We start from the raw sequence: 13,929 nt of genomic DNA on the forward strand, positions 1-13,929 counted from the left end.
TGTGGCTTCAAAAATATCGAGGATGTAGTTTTGGGAAATGGGTGATAAAGTACTTGCTGCCTGATTTTAATTCTCTGTTAATTAACTTCCATTTATTTTAAGAAAGTGTTTTCTTTTGCGCTGTCGTGATGCCTTCTGTGTGTGACTAGCTGGTTGAAACTCAGAGGGAAGATGGGGGCTTCTGATCAATAGAATACATATCCAATCAGGTTATAGATGTTGGTACCAATGAGAGGTGCTACACTAAAACAGCAATATTAGAAATATACATTATTCACTTCTGGAATCCTGATGCTATTAAATCATTGGTAAACTTTGAATGACTTCCACAGTGGCAGGGCTAGAAGGTCTTGCTCTTAATCCCGAATATACTCCTTTTGGGTGCTGTAAGGCACCACCTGCTTGCTTCACAGAGAGCTTGGCTAGTGTTGATTTTCCAAAATGAAAAGAAATACAGAGAAATAACCCCAGTTCTGTCCTTGAAAATTAAAATCAAGGAGCCCACATTGTTTAAGCCAATTCTTTGCTGTAAGCTCTCTACTGGAGGGATGGGGGTGGTATGCTGGGATTTAAATACCAGAGGTGTTGCTGGCAGCTTGGGCTTGCATATGCAGCACTGTTTGGGAATGCTCATATGATCCATGATTGTGCTGTGCCTAGTACTGACAGGGCCATCTGTTCTGTGCTTTACTAAGTAATGGAATTTACACTGCCCTCTCCAAATGAGCGCCTGGGCATGTGCAAACATACCCATGTCCAAGCCCCAGGTCCTGGCTCCCTTCCTCCCTCGCTGCCCCCACATCAAACACTCCATGGAGGCTGCACTTGAGATTTTAATACCCTCAGGAAACACAATTAGTTCAGAGTGTCTAAGGACTTGCTTGTTTGCCATCTAGGGAATTACCATCAGTTCTTCCTTTTTCAGACAGACTTTAGAGGGAGCCAAGTGAAAGAGAAACTAGCAATCGAGTCAGGAGTCAGGTAAGGCAAATGGGGGTTGGGTGATGAGATTAACGTTTTAGTAGCAGTTTGACACTAATCATAAAACCAAACATACTAGAAACAACATGCTGGAGAAATGTAAGAGGGAGCTGGAAATGATCTTGATGGTTCTCTAGACAGTCAGGAAGACCTGAGTTTATAACCAACCTCAGAAGCATGTTAGCTGTGTATCCTGGACGAGTTACTTAACCTTTGTCTGTTTTCTCAACTGTAAAATGGGAATAATAATGTCACCAGGGTTGTTGTGAAGATTCAATGACATATTTGGCAAATGTCTCGTACATAGTAGGTGCTTGTTTGCTATCACCAGAGTCATGCACATTTAGGAGTAAGGAAGAAGATATATCCATGCTTACAAGCTCCCCAAGGCAGCCATAGTCTCTAGCCAGGAACCTGAACAGTTGCTCCATAGGTTCTATCTTGGGGCACTGTTGGCCCCTGTTATGCATAGTGAGGCATGATATCTTCTCTTGTTTCTTTCATCCCACTTTGTACCGGTAATGAAGTTAGCCTGATCCTTGCTCTCAAGGAAATAAGATTGATGGAAAATGTACAAATTTTCAGAGACAAGCTGATAGAACATGCTAGGGAAGTAAATTTTTTAATAATTTCATTACATTGGAGGTTTTTCTTTGTGTTATGCTAGGCTGTATAATGCACATCGACAGTTCTGTCTTCTCTAATGTTATCTAATTCAGTGTGTAAATGCCTAGAGAATAGGGATTCAGTCTGATTAAAATAATTGGTGTTCTTCCAGTCATCTGGAAATCTTAGCTCCTTCCCAAGACAGGTTTTACCTTGTTGAACTGCAGAAATGAGAAGAGCATATAAAGGACTTGTCCAACTATAGGCACATCCTGTCTCTTTCAGACCACTAAGGAACCACTGAACTCATCAAAGGATGCTTTGAGAGACTAATTGGGTAGAAGTTGCTTCGGGAAAATTAGTTCCACATCCCACATTGATTCTCTGTGGAATGAGACTAACTATTCAGTGCTACTCCAGACCTCAAGTCACCTGGAAATTTTAAGTATAAGTTCAATAAAAGATGATAAACAATTTAAAGTTCTAAGAGGTAAAAAGAGGTATGTGTTCATGAAGTTTAAAATCATCATCTCACTTAGCACCCTTTACGCTTCATTCCCAGATGGCTTCATTCATATAGGTAGGTAGTGTAGGTAGCCTCTTAGGTAATAAGATTTGAGACATTTCAGGAAATCTACATGCAAACCAACACATCATATGTTGATATTAAAATACAAGTGTTATCTGGAAAGGTTAAAATACTAGGCTATTATTAATTACTAACATCTTGACTTGTAGTTCATCAGTGTCAGATCACTTCTGTGAGGTTTATGTTCTTGTAAGGGCCTCATTCCTCATCCATAAAATGAAGGGGGTTGGACTACACAGTCTCTGTGGTCCCCATCAGCTAGATCTAGGACCACATGTTCTTTAAAAAAAGGAAGGATTTGACTCAAAGATGCCTAAGGTCACTTCTACCTCTAACATGCTATCATTCTAGTTTATATCAACATTGTTCCTATGACTAAGGAGATTGACATAGAGAGAGTTTGAAGGGAAGAGTCAAACATAGATGATTTTCACTGCAAACCCCAGGATTCAGAGAGAAGCAATGTTTGGCAGTGGCAAGAATACAGGTCTTTGGGGCAGCCAGGGAGCACAGGGAGTAATAGCACCGGCTCCAGTGTCGGGATGACCTGGGGATCAAATCCAGGCTCAGACACTTAGCACCCACCCAGAAACACCTGGACATGTAACCTTGAGCAAGTTACTTAACCCCAATTGCTTAGGCGCAGCCAGGTGGCTCAGCGAGTAAGAGCACTGGCTCCAGTGTCAGGATAACCTGGGGATCAAATCTGGGCTCAGATACTCAGCACCACACCCAGAAATAACTGGCCATGTAACCTTGAGCAAGTTATTTAACCCTGATTGCTTAAAAAAAAAAAAAAAAAGAATACAGGTCCTGGTTCTGACACTTCCTACCTGTATGCCCTGGGGAAAGTCACTTAATTTCTCCAGATCCCCAGTCTCCTCATCTGTAAAATAAGGAAGTTGAACTAATGATATCACCTCTGCCATGCCTTCTAGACCTAAATCTATAATTTAGTGATTAATCAATAAGCATGTCTGAGACAGTGAGACCAGAGTTTAATGATACTGAATCACTAAATTCTGAATTCATTCCAATAATGAAATATTCAGTAAATGAAAAAGTTTGGGATTTCATTAAGAATTCCTGATTCCTCTAATCCTTTTCCTGAAGTCTGGTTTTAATTCATAGTCCAGAGATCAGAGATCAGGATGTCTGTATAATATCCGTAGATCTTATGTAGGGACTGAAAAACTGGTGGAAGGAAAGTTATTTTTCTCAATCATTCCTCAAGATTCAGTGAGTCAAAACAGATATACAGAATTTCAAATGGTATAGAAGCTATGGTATGTTGTGAGATATTGGCAACTCTAGGCAAATCAACATGTCAAACAGTAATTATGAATTAAAAGACCCTTTTAGTGTACAATGATATTAAGAAGAATGCAAATCTAGCGGGCCTCACCACATACACACAAGACCATGCGAATAGATCCATCCCTACTCAGCTATGCACAGTCCTGGAAGAGTTGACCAAAGTACTGTATCTTCCCCATTCCCAAAACAACCACAATCACCACCACTGCCACAATGTATATACATAGCAGAAAGTGATTTCCCCTATGTCAAATTTCTCGTAGTACTTTTATTTGGATCTCTCTTTTCATTTATCACATTCCCACTTGTAACATCATCATTTTGTACATATCCTTCTCCTGCTAATAATAATAATAATAATAGAAATAATAATAATAGCTAGCATTTATCACATGCTGAGCACTATACTAAGAACTTTGCAGTTGTCATCATATTTGATCCTCAGAATAGCCATCTGAGGTAGGTGCTATTATTATCCCCATTTTACAGATGAGGAAGCTGAGGCTGGTAGAGGTTAAGTGACTTGTCCAGGTTCACATTGCTAGTAAGTGTCTGAGAACAGATTTGAACTCAGGTCCATCAATCTATTCACTGCAGCACCTAGCTGCCATTAAATTAGAAGCTCCTAGTCAGGAATTATGTGGTATCTTTGTCTTCCCAGTACCTAGTTTAGTGCCTTAGGCAATGTGAATTGGTAATAGATATATAGAATTAAATGCCTATAGGCAGATGTATGCTGGGAAATGTTTAATATTTGCCTCTCTGGGGAAAAAAGTACTAACAACTGTCATGGTAATGGGATTTGAAGATCTTCCATGCCCCTTGAACTTGCTGACGTAGTAGGAAGGGGTGGGGCAGGAAGGAGCTGGAGCTAAGAGCCAGGCTGGAGCCAGCGTGGTGACTGGAAGCAGTGGAGTGGATGCTGAGCAGGTGCCCTGAGTGAGGAGAGGAGGATCTTTGCCTGAGGTAGCCTGTTCTATTTTGAAGGCTTGAGAATGTGGGTGTTTCATGCATTAACTATGTGTGCCAACTACATAGCTACTGTAATGTCTTTGGCTTTCTGGTTTTGGGACTCAGTTTTCTGGTATTTGAATAAATGTTCTAGCTATGCCCTCCATGTAGAGAGCCTATTACACTTTGTGATTAATAATCATATCAGCATATTTATAGTTACCATAGGCATTGTGAATACTGCATTGTTGATACAACAGAATTTTTCCATTTAATTTGCATTATTTGTTTTCTCTATCATTTCCCTAAGTGTAGACAATCAACAAAACAATAAATCAAGTCCTGACTTAGAGCATTTGTTGATTTCTGAGGTAAAAATGCTGACACAGAAGATTTAACAATTGGCTCCCCAGAACCACTAGGAGGAGCTCACTCCAGCACCCCCCTCTATTTCAGGTTAACTCCTTGTATGCATGGACAATGTTATCATCTCTATCTGCGGCATTATTGTTACCGACGAAGAGCCACAAATCATCTCCATCTATGGGCCCAGGTATGTGTAATTTGAGACTTGTGCGCCAAAGACTGAACTTACAATCATTATAAAAAATAATAAAATAAACAGCAGTTATAACCAATAACTTACACTTCTACTGAAGTCTGGCTGAATTGAAAACTTTACTTGCGGGGCAGCCAGGTAGCACAGCGAGTAAGAGCACTGGCTCCAGTGTTGAGAAGACCTGGAGATCGAATCCCAGGCTCAGATACTCAGCACCACACCCAGAAATAACTGGCCGTGTAACCTTGAGCAAGTTACTTAACCCCTATTGCTTAAAAAAACTTCACTTCCTAAAGTAACTAAGGTGTAAAAGAGAGAGAGGCATGAGATTGAATTGCATGGGAATGTGGGAACTATATGTTCCCATCTCTTGTTAGAAGATTCCTTTTACTTAATAATCTCATAAACTTGTAGGGCTCAGAAGGCACAGGATCTTAACAACATAAAAAATGACTTTCCTTGGAAATAGGGCTTGCATAAATTAGATCTTAATGCATGAATTTATTAAGAGATGTGTATGGACATTAGCCCACACTGAGATCTGTCTAGATTTTGAGGAGTTGTCTGGTGAATGGAACAGTTAAGAACAATATTCAATTAATGAATCATCAATGAATGAATTAATAATCATCAATCAGTCATCAATCAATCAATCATCAATGTGTCACGCTCTTGTTAAGTATAATCATTTGTCAGTCTGTCTGTGATATCCTGAGTACTGAGCCTAGGTCCCTGCCATGAAAGTAAAAATAAAGGCATATTATAAATAATCAATGTCTGTGTTAGTGTAGGGAGATGATCATAGAATATTAGAGGTAGAAAGAGCTTTAGGTAATAATAACTAATCCTAGCTAGTGTTTTTAAAAGTAGCACTTTAAGATTTATAAAGCATTTTACACATTATCTCACTGGACCCTCATAGTAACTTTATAAGGTAGATGCTATCATCATACCCATTTTACAGAGAAAACTGGGGCTGAAAGTTTACGTGACTTTTCTGGGGTTACATAACTAGTAAGTATTGAAGGCAGGAGGTCTTCCTAATGTCAAACAACAGTTGGCACAGGGGAGAGAGTTCTGGGCCCAGGGTCAGAAAGACCTGAGTTCAAATCAGGTCTCAGACACTTAACTAGCTATGTTATTTAACCTGTTTGCCTCAATTTCTTCATCTGTAAAATGAGGATAGTAATATCACCTGTCTCCCATGGTTGTTGTGAGGATCAAATGAGGTAATAATTATAAAGATCTTGGGACAATGTCTAGCACATGGTAAGCACATATAAATGTTAGCTATTATTATTGTTAAATAACAATAATCAATTACTAAACATTTGTTAAGTGCCTACTATGTGGAAGGCACTGTGTCAAAAACTGAAGATACAAAAAGAGGCAAAAGATAGTCCCCAACCTCAAGGAGCTTACAATCTAATGGGAAGACAGCATGCAAATAAATGTATTAAAAGCAAGCTACATATGGGATAAATAGGAAATAATTAATGAAGGCAAAGAAGTAGTGTTAATAGAGGTTGAAGAAAGTGTCTAAAGTATGGGATTTTATCTGGGACTTAAAGGAAGCCATGGAAGAAGAAAAGATATAGGATAATAGCAGGGATGGAAGGGTCAAGTGAGGAAATTTTCAGGATGGGGAGACATGGGCATGTTCGTAAGCAGTAATAAATGATCCAGTAGAGGAGAGAGATTGAAAATAAGTGAAAGAGTAGGTATGATAGGGGCAGATAAGTGGTGGCATAAGTAGAGTGCTGGGCCTAGAGTTAGGAAGCCTCATCTTTCTGAGTTCAAATCTGGCCCCAGACACTAGCTGTGTGACCCTGGGCAAGTCACTTAACTGTTTCCCTCCATTTCCTCATCTGTAAAATGAGTTGGAGAAGGAAGACTCTCCACTCCAGAATCTTTGCCAAGAAAACCCTAGAAGCACTTTGTAATTGAATCCATAAGTCTTTTATATGCTTTGGTAGATTGATCCACAAACATTTCACCATTATTTGGGGATGGATTTACCTCTATTATTTATTGCCTCTTGGATTTTGTTACTATATGGAAATACTGTTGATTTTTGAGGATCTTATTTTGTAGCTTTCAACTTTGATAAAACTATTGTCTTAATTAGCATCTTTGCTGATTCCCTAGAATTTTCTAAGTATACTATCTTATCATCAGCAAATGAATACTTTTCCCCTCTTTACCTACCTTTATGCCTTTAATTTTTCTTGTTTTATTATTATTGTATTTCCAGAATTATATCAAATAATAGTGTAGAGAATGGATAACCTTGCTTTACTCCTGTATTTGTTAGGAAAGGTTCCAGTGTATCCCCATTGAATATACTTGCTTTTCATTTTCAGTAGATATATTTTATGATATTAGTAAAAGGTCACTCTATGTCTATACTTCGTAGGGTAGGGTTTTCTTTGTTTGGACAAAAATGGATGTTATATTTGTCAAAAGGCTTTCCCAACATCAATTGAGATAAACATGTGTCCTGATATTTTTTTGTTGCTAATATGCCTTGTGTTGATAATTTTCCTGATGTTGAACCATGATCACATCACTAATATAAATCCAAACTGATCATAATGAATGATGTCTTGGATGACTTTTTATAGTCTGTTTAACAAGATTTTATTTTAAAAAATTTTTATATTGATATTCATTAATGATTTTGGTATATAGTTTTCCTTCTGTGCTTTATCTATCCCTAATTGTTATTAATTCTGAAGTTGTCTTATAAAAATAATATGGCAGAGTCTTTTCTTTCTCCATTTTTAGAAAAAAAATGTGTAATATAGTGATACTTATTGTTCTTTAAAAGTTTAATAGAGGGGTGGCCAGGTGACACAGTGAGTAAGAGCGCCGGCCCCGGAGTTGGGAGGACCCGGGATTGGTTCTGGCCTTAGATATCTAACACTCACACAAAATAACTCGCCGTGTAGCCTTGAGCAAGTTACTTAACCCCAATTGCTTAAGAAGAAAAAAAGTTTAATGGAATACTCCTATAAATTGATCAAAATCAGAATTATTTTCTTTAGTCATTCCTTTACAGGTTGTTCTATTTGATTGGATTATTCAGGACCTCTATTTGGTCTTCTGTTAGTTTGGGTATTGCATACTTTTGAAGATACTGCTCTATTTCTTTTGTTTTCTCAATTTTATTAACATAAAAGTGTGTGTAGTAGGATGTAGTGATTATTTTTATTTCTCCTGGTTTTGGTGTGATTCAATTTTGCTCATTTGCTACTTTGTTGATTTTATTTTCTGCCATTTCTTTAGTCAGATTGGCTAAATGTTTATCAATTTTATTAGTCTTCTCAAAGAACTATGTTTCAGTTTTATTTATTATTTCTAAGATTACTTTGTCTTCAGTTTATTTATTTCTCCTCTAATTTTTAATATCTCTTCTTTTGTGCCTATTTTAGGTTTGTTTATTTTTGGCTTTCTAATTTAAAAAAAATGAATACTTAATTCATTATTTTTTTTCTATTTTGTTAATGTCATTTTGTAAATATATGATTCATCTCCCAAGGACTGATTTAGTTGCATCCAATAAAGTTTTGTAGGTTACTCCATATTTATCATTTTCTTTCATAAAATTACTGTTTCATGACTTATTTTATGATCCACTCATTACTTAGTATTTCTTTTTTAAGTCCCCATTGTGGTCTGTATCTTTTGTTTATGCTCCCTAAATTTATCATTGTTGTGTTTATGTTGTGGTTTTCAAAGGATATGTTTACTACTTCTGCTTTTTGATGTTCGTTTGCAATATCTCTGTGACATAATATATGGTAAATTATGCTTAAGTTTCATATTGCTCAAAAATACAAATATTCTCTAGTTGTGCCAATTAGGAGTCAATAGTCTTTTGTTTCTAGTTTCTTTAGAAATTCATTAAATTCTATATTTCTCCTTTGGTTTATCTTTTGCTTTAACTTGTTCAAAACTGAGAGTGACATTGAAATCTTCTGTTGCTAATATATTGTTATCTGTATTTTCTTGTAGTTCAGTTCTTTATTTTTCTAAGGCATTTTGAACATAAAAGTTTGATGTTGATTTTAGTTTGTTAATTATGGTTCCTTTCAGCATAATATTTTACTTGTTTATCACTTTTATATTATGAATGTTTGTTTTTGCTTTGTCTGACAGCATATTTCAAATTCCTGCTTTGTGGGGTTTACCTGATACATATTAAGATTTGTTCCAGTCCCTCATTTTTATTGTGTATGCCTTGGTTTTTATGGTGTATTTTTTATAAACCACATACTGTGGTTCACTTAACTTATTAATTACTTTTTCTTTCATCCTTTTGTCTACTTATTTAATTTCTCCCCTCCATTTTTCACCCTCACTTAAGTAGTAAAGTAAAATTTTCTTTCTCTCATCCTCTATAACTTGTTTTGTTCATTAATTTTTAAATTTTATTCTCTACTCCTTTTTCTAAAAATATTTTCTCTCCTTCTTTTCATTATTCTGTCATTCATTATTTCCATCTGAGACATTTGTTTTTAGATTCATAGACCTTAAACTTATTTAATCCTTCTCTATGTTCCTTTGTATTACTTTGTCTTTAGTCTCTGTATTGAAACTTCTATGGTATCTACTTTTATTTCCTTCTAAATAGTTTCACTGTCATTCTCCCACATCAACCTCATGTTTTCTGCTGCCTCACTTTTAGAAATATCATTTCCTGCAAATAATAGAGAGGATATAATCTAGTGATATCAATTTTCCTATGTCCTTGATTATTCAGTTGATTATAAACCTTTGTCTTCCTATCATTCTATCAAAGTCAATCATCACAGATATGATGTGTCTAATTGTGAACAATGTTCTCCTGGTTCTGCTCTCCTCACCCACAATCAGTTTATAATCAGTTTATCAGTCTCTCCTGGTTATTATGAAGTCCATCTGCTCCTCATTTCTCATAACACAATAGTATTCCATTATATTCATATACCACAATTTGTTTGTCCATTCCCCAATTGATGGGCATCCCCTTGATTTCCAATCTTTGACACCACAAAAGAGTTGTTATAAATATTTTTGTACATACAGGTCTTTTTCTCACTCGTATAATTTCTTTAGGATACAGCCCTAGAAGTGGTATTGCTGGGTCAAAGGGTATGCACCTTTTTCTAGTGCTTTGGGCATAGTTCCAAATTGCTCTCCAGAATGGTTGGATCAGTACACAACTCCACCAACAATGAATTGGTGTTCCAATTTTCCCACTTCTTCTTCAGCATTTATCATTTTCTCATTTGGTCATGTTAGTCGATCTGACCGGTGAGATGTGGCACCTCAGAGTTGTTTTTATTTGTGTTTCTCTGATCAATAGTGATTTAGAGCATTTTTTCATATGTTTATAGATATATTTGATTTCTTCCTCTGAAAACTGCCTGTTCGTATCCTTTGACCATTTATCAATTGGGGAATTACTTGTTTTCTTATAGATTTGACTCAGTTCTCTGTATGTTTTAGACATGAGACCTTTATCAGAGACACTAGTCGTAAAAATTCTTTCCCAATTTTCTGCTTCCCTCCTAATCTTGGTTACATTGGCTTTGTTTGTACAAAAACTTTTCAATTTTCAAGGTCTTTAACTGAGTTCTTTCTGAGAACATGGGTAATTTCAGTCATTTTCCCTTACATTCCTCTACTGATCACTTTCTGACTCCTTCACATTTGTGTGTAGTTTCCCTGTGAGCTGGATTTTAACATCATCTCAGCTTCGTCCCTTGCTGGATAGATAATTCAAGTTTCACTGGCCTCAAAATCTAACCCAAGTGACTCCTAGGGTGTGGGCAGTATGGACAAAACTGTCCCCAGATGGATGTTGGGACTTTTGCTTCAGGGAAGCCTGGCGGATCCATACACACATTTTTATTTTGCCCCATTTCCCTCTAGTCTCAATTCTCAAACTGAGTACTGTCATAAAACAGAGCACTACATTCCCAGTTAGAACAAAAATTGGCCTTTTGCTTTTCAAAGGCATCTGCCTTCCCTCTACTGATTATTTCTAGTAACATATTTTAGTATAATATACATACATAAAAATACTATATATCTTACATTTTCTGTAACATATATACATGTGTGTATGTATATAAATGTAACACATAACTGTATAAGATAAATATATATACATATGCATGTTTTCTGTAAGATATACATGTATATACTTGTATATATAATATATAATTGCATATTATCTGTAAACTTCTTGAGAGAAGAGACTGTCTTTTATCTTGCTTTGTAGATTAATAAAATGCTTGTTGATTGATTCTAGTCCTCTTTATTGTTGGTCATGTGACCTGGAAGTCTTTGTTACTTACTTCTAAGCAACAGGAATATGGTTCATTTGTGTGTAAATCACAAGGCTGGCCTTTAGACCCCAGTTCCAAAGTTATAAACATTTTTATTTCAACCAGTCAATGCTACATTCATTTCCAAAAATATAATAATAATTCTAAGGACTGGCTTTAAAAATAATTTCAAGCTCTTTCTCTAATAGTTACATGTTTTGTTAATAATCTGAGGCTTCTTTCCTTTTCTTTTTCCTGGTAGTACCATCTCTCACAAGCCCTATTTACAGATTAAAAAGATTTGAGCCACATAATGACCTCATTTGAGTAGAAAGCACTGTCTTTCTGGTTTCTCAGCAATTCTCTTTCAAGTTTAAGCTTTTACAGATTGTAAAAGTCCATGACTAATAGTGAGACTGGATATATGGCAATTCCTAAAAGATGCTTCAAATTGAGAGACATGAATAGAAACATTTGCTAACCTATACCTATGAGAAACTACAAAATAAAATAACCTTGGGTGAGTTAATTTGCTGTCCTGGATCTCAGTTTTTGCATATGGAAAATGAAGGTGTTGGTCTAACTGTTCTGTAAGGTCCCTTTCAACTCCAAATACCTCTGAAATATGACTAATTGAGTGTTTATTCATCATAGTCACAGGCATTAGGCTCTTTTCAGGCCTGTGATTGGTAAAGGTCACAAAAAAATCACAAAAATATTGTTTTATGGTCTCAGCCCTATGTGACTATTATTATTGCATCAATTTGGGAATCCATTATTTAATATGACTGACTAGGCACTTGCTCGACCACATTGCCTCAGAGGAAGAGAAAGTAGAAACAAAATAGTTGTCCAGTTCTATTTTCTTACATTGTCTATTATCATTAACCCATATACTCTGAATAGCAAAACCTATTTCTTTGATCTTCCCCTTCTTGCCCCTCAAAAAGCTTTTATTTTAGAAAATTACATTTTCCATTGTCCTTAGTATTTGTAACTAGTTTTAACTTTAATATTCCTACCACTACTTTTACAGAACTCTGCTATTCTTTTGTATTTTTCCTTGGATATATTCCTGTATTAAGATTTTCTGTACAAATCTTTAAAAATATTAGTTGATGAATTCATTAAGAAGCCACATACTTTCTTTAGACAAGACCCCCATTGCCTCCTCTTCAGAACCACTGCTGAACCATACCCTTGATCTGATCATGACTAATAAGTACCCATTACCATTATTTGAGCATAGCCTCAAATCCTTTCATCTATCCCTGGGCCTCATTCCTTTCTCCTAAACTTGTTCTTCATGTTCCTCTTGACCTCTGGTCACAATCTGCCAGACCATTGCTTCACTTTATTCTCTTTATAAGGTCATAATCTTGACCTCATAGTTTACCAGTTCAACTCCTGAAAGTCTTGTCTTTGTCCTATTATCATTCATGCCTGGCCAAACCCAACCCTCTGTTGCTCCCACCATCTACTTTCTCAAATCCTAGGCACTTGCTGCTTAACAATATTGGAATATATCAGAAAATGTGCTTACTATGTCTGCTACAAATTTCTGGATAGCTTTCTGTGTCTCCAATTACACAAGGGCACCAGAAAGGGACCTTAGATTTGAGGCACCACTGGTCAGCATCCATTGAAAGCCACTTATAAGTCCTCACTGAAGTATTTATTTCTATCCAACCAACCAGAAAGGACAGGTCAGTTAAAAGCAAAAGGCATTTATCCAAGCAGCATAGTAAGTTAAATGACAGAAAAGATTGTCCCCAAACCCATAATGAGGACATTCTCCCCAGATATCACAGCATCAATAAAATACACAGCAAATTCATGTGATCAGGGACCATGCATAGAGGGACATCTACAAGACCCTAGGCTCAGAGGAGCAGAGCCTTAGAGCTAGAAGGGGCCTTGGATATTATCAAGTCAAGTTTCACTTTACGGGTGAAGAAACTGAGTCTGAGAGAAGTTATGTGATTTATCCCTATCACACACCAGGCAGGGCGATTTAGATCTAGGTCTCCTTGATTTCAAGTCCAGCAAGTATCCAGAGAATAAGTATGTAGAAGCACACAAACAGGGATAAATGTGACCAGAAACATGTCACATGAATGGGACTGAGACATGGCATGGCTGCTTATATCCTCTAGCAATGCCACCTATTCTGGCAATCTTATCATACTTATACTTAGTATCATGTTGCTATTGGAAATGGAGACTCTGGTCTCTACTAGGCATTCCATTATTTTCTGAGCACTAAGTTGCCATTTTCCGCTTAAAGTCTTAAAGACCTGAGTTCAAATCTTACATTCTGAATTCTAAGACTTACAAGTTATGTGACCTTAAGCAAATTACTTATTGATCTGTTTCTTGATCTGTAAAATGGGAATAGTGCCTACTTCACACATTCTTGTGAAGATCACATCAAATACACACACACACACATACACATATGCAAAGCACTTTACACAGCTTAATGTTAGCTACTAAGTACCTCCCCAACTCCCTTTTAAATCCCAACTAAGATCCCTCCTTTTACTAGAAATCTTCTCCATCCCCTCTTAATTCTAGCACCTTCCCTTTGTTAATTATTTTCTATTTGT

The 13,929-nt window shown here is 36.5% G+C and overlaps 1 long non-coding RNA gene across 2 annotated transcripts in view; it reads left to right on the forward strand.

The window, feature by feature from the left end:
• Nucleotides 1-798: 798 nt before the first annotated feature.
• Nucleotides 799-13,929, forward strand: part of LOC138143419 (uncharacterized) — a 39,520-nt gene continuing 26,389 nt past the window's right edge. Inside the window, exons 1-3 of one of the 2 annotated variants that reach the window (XR_011163699.1) lie at nucleotides 799-981; nucleotides 1,873-2,087; nucleotides 4,901-4,997. This is a non-coding gene — a long non-coding RNA (uncharacterized lncRNA). The remainder of the gene's footprint in view (nucleotides 982-1,872; nucleotides 2,088-4,900; nucleotides 4,998-13,929) is intronic. The other variant, XR_011163698.1, reaches the window with a different exon arrangement.

The sequence above is a fragment of the Petaurus breviceps genome, unplaced genomic scaffold (genome assembly GCF_028583685.1).
Source record: "Petaurus breviceps papuanus isolate PSGF00001 unplaced genomic scaffold, PetGlider_PUasm1.0 90639, whole genome shotgun sequence".
NCBI lineage: Eukaryota > Metazoa > Chordata > Mammalia > Diprotodontia > Petauridae > Petaurus > Petaurus breviceps.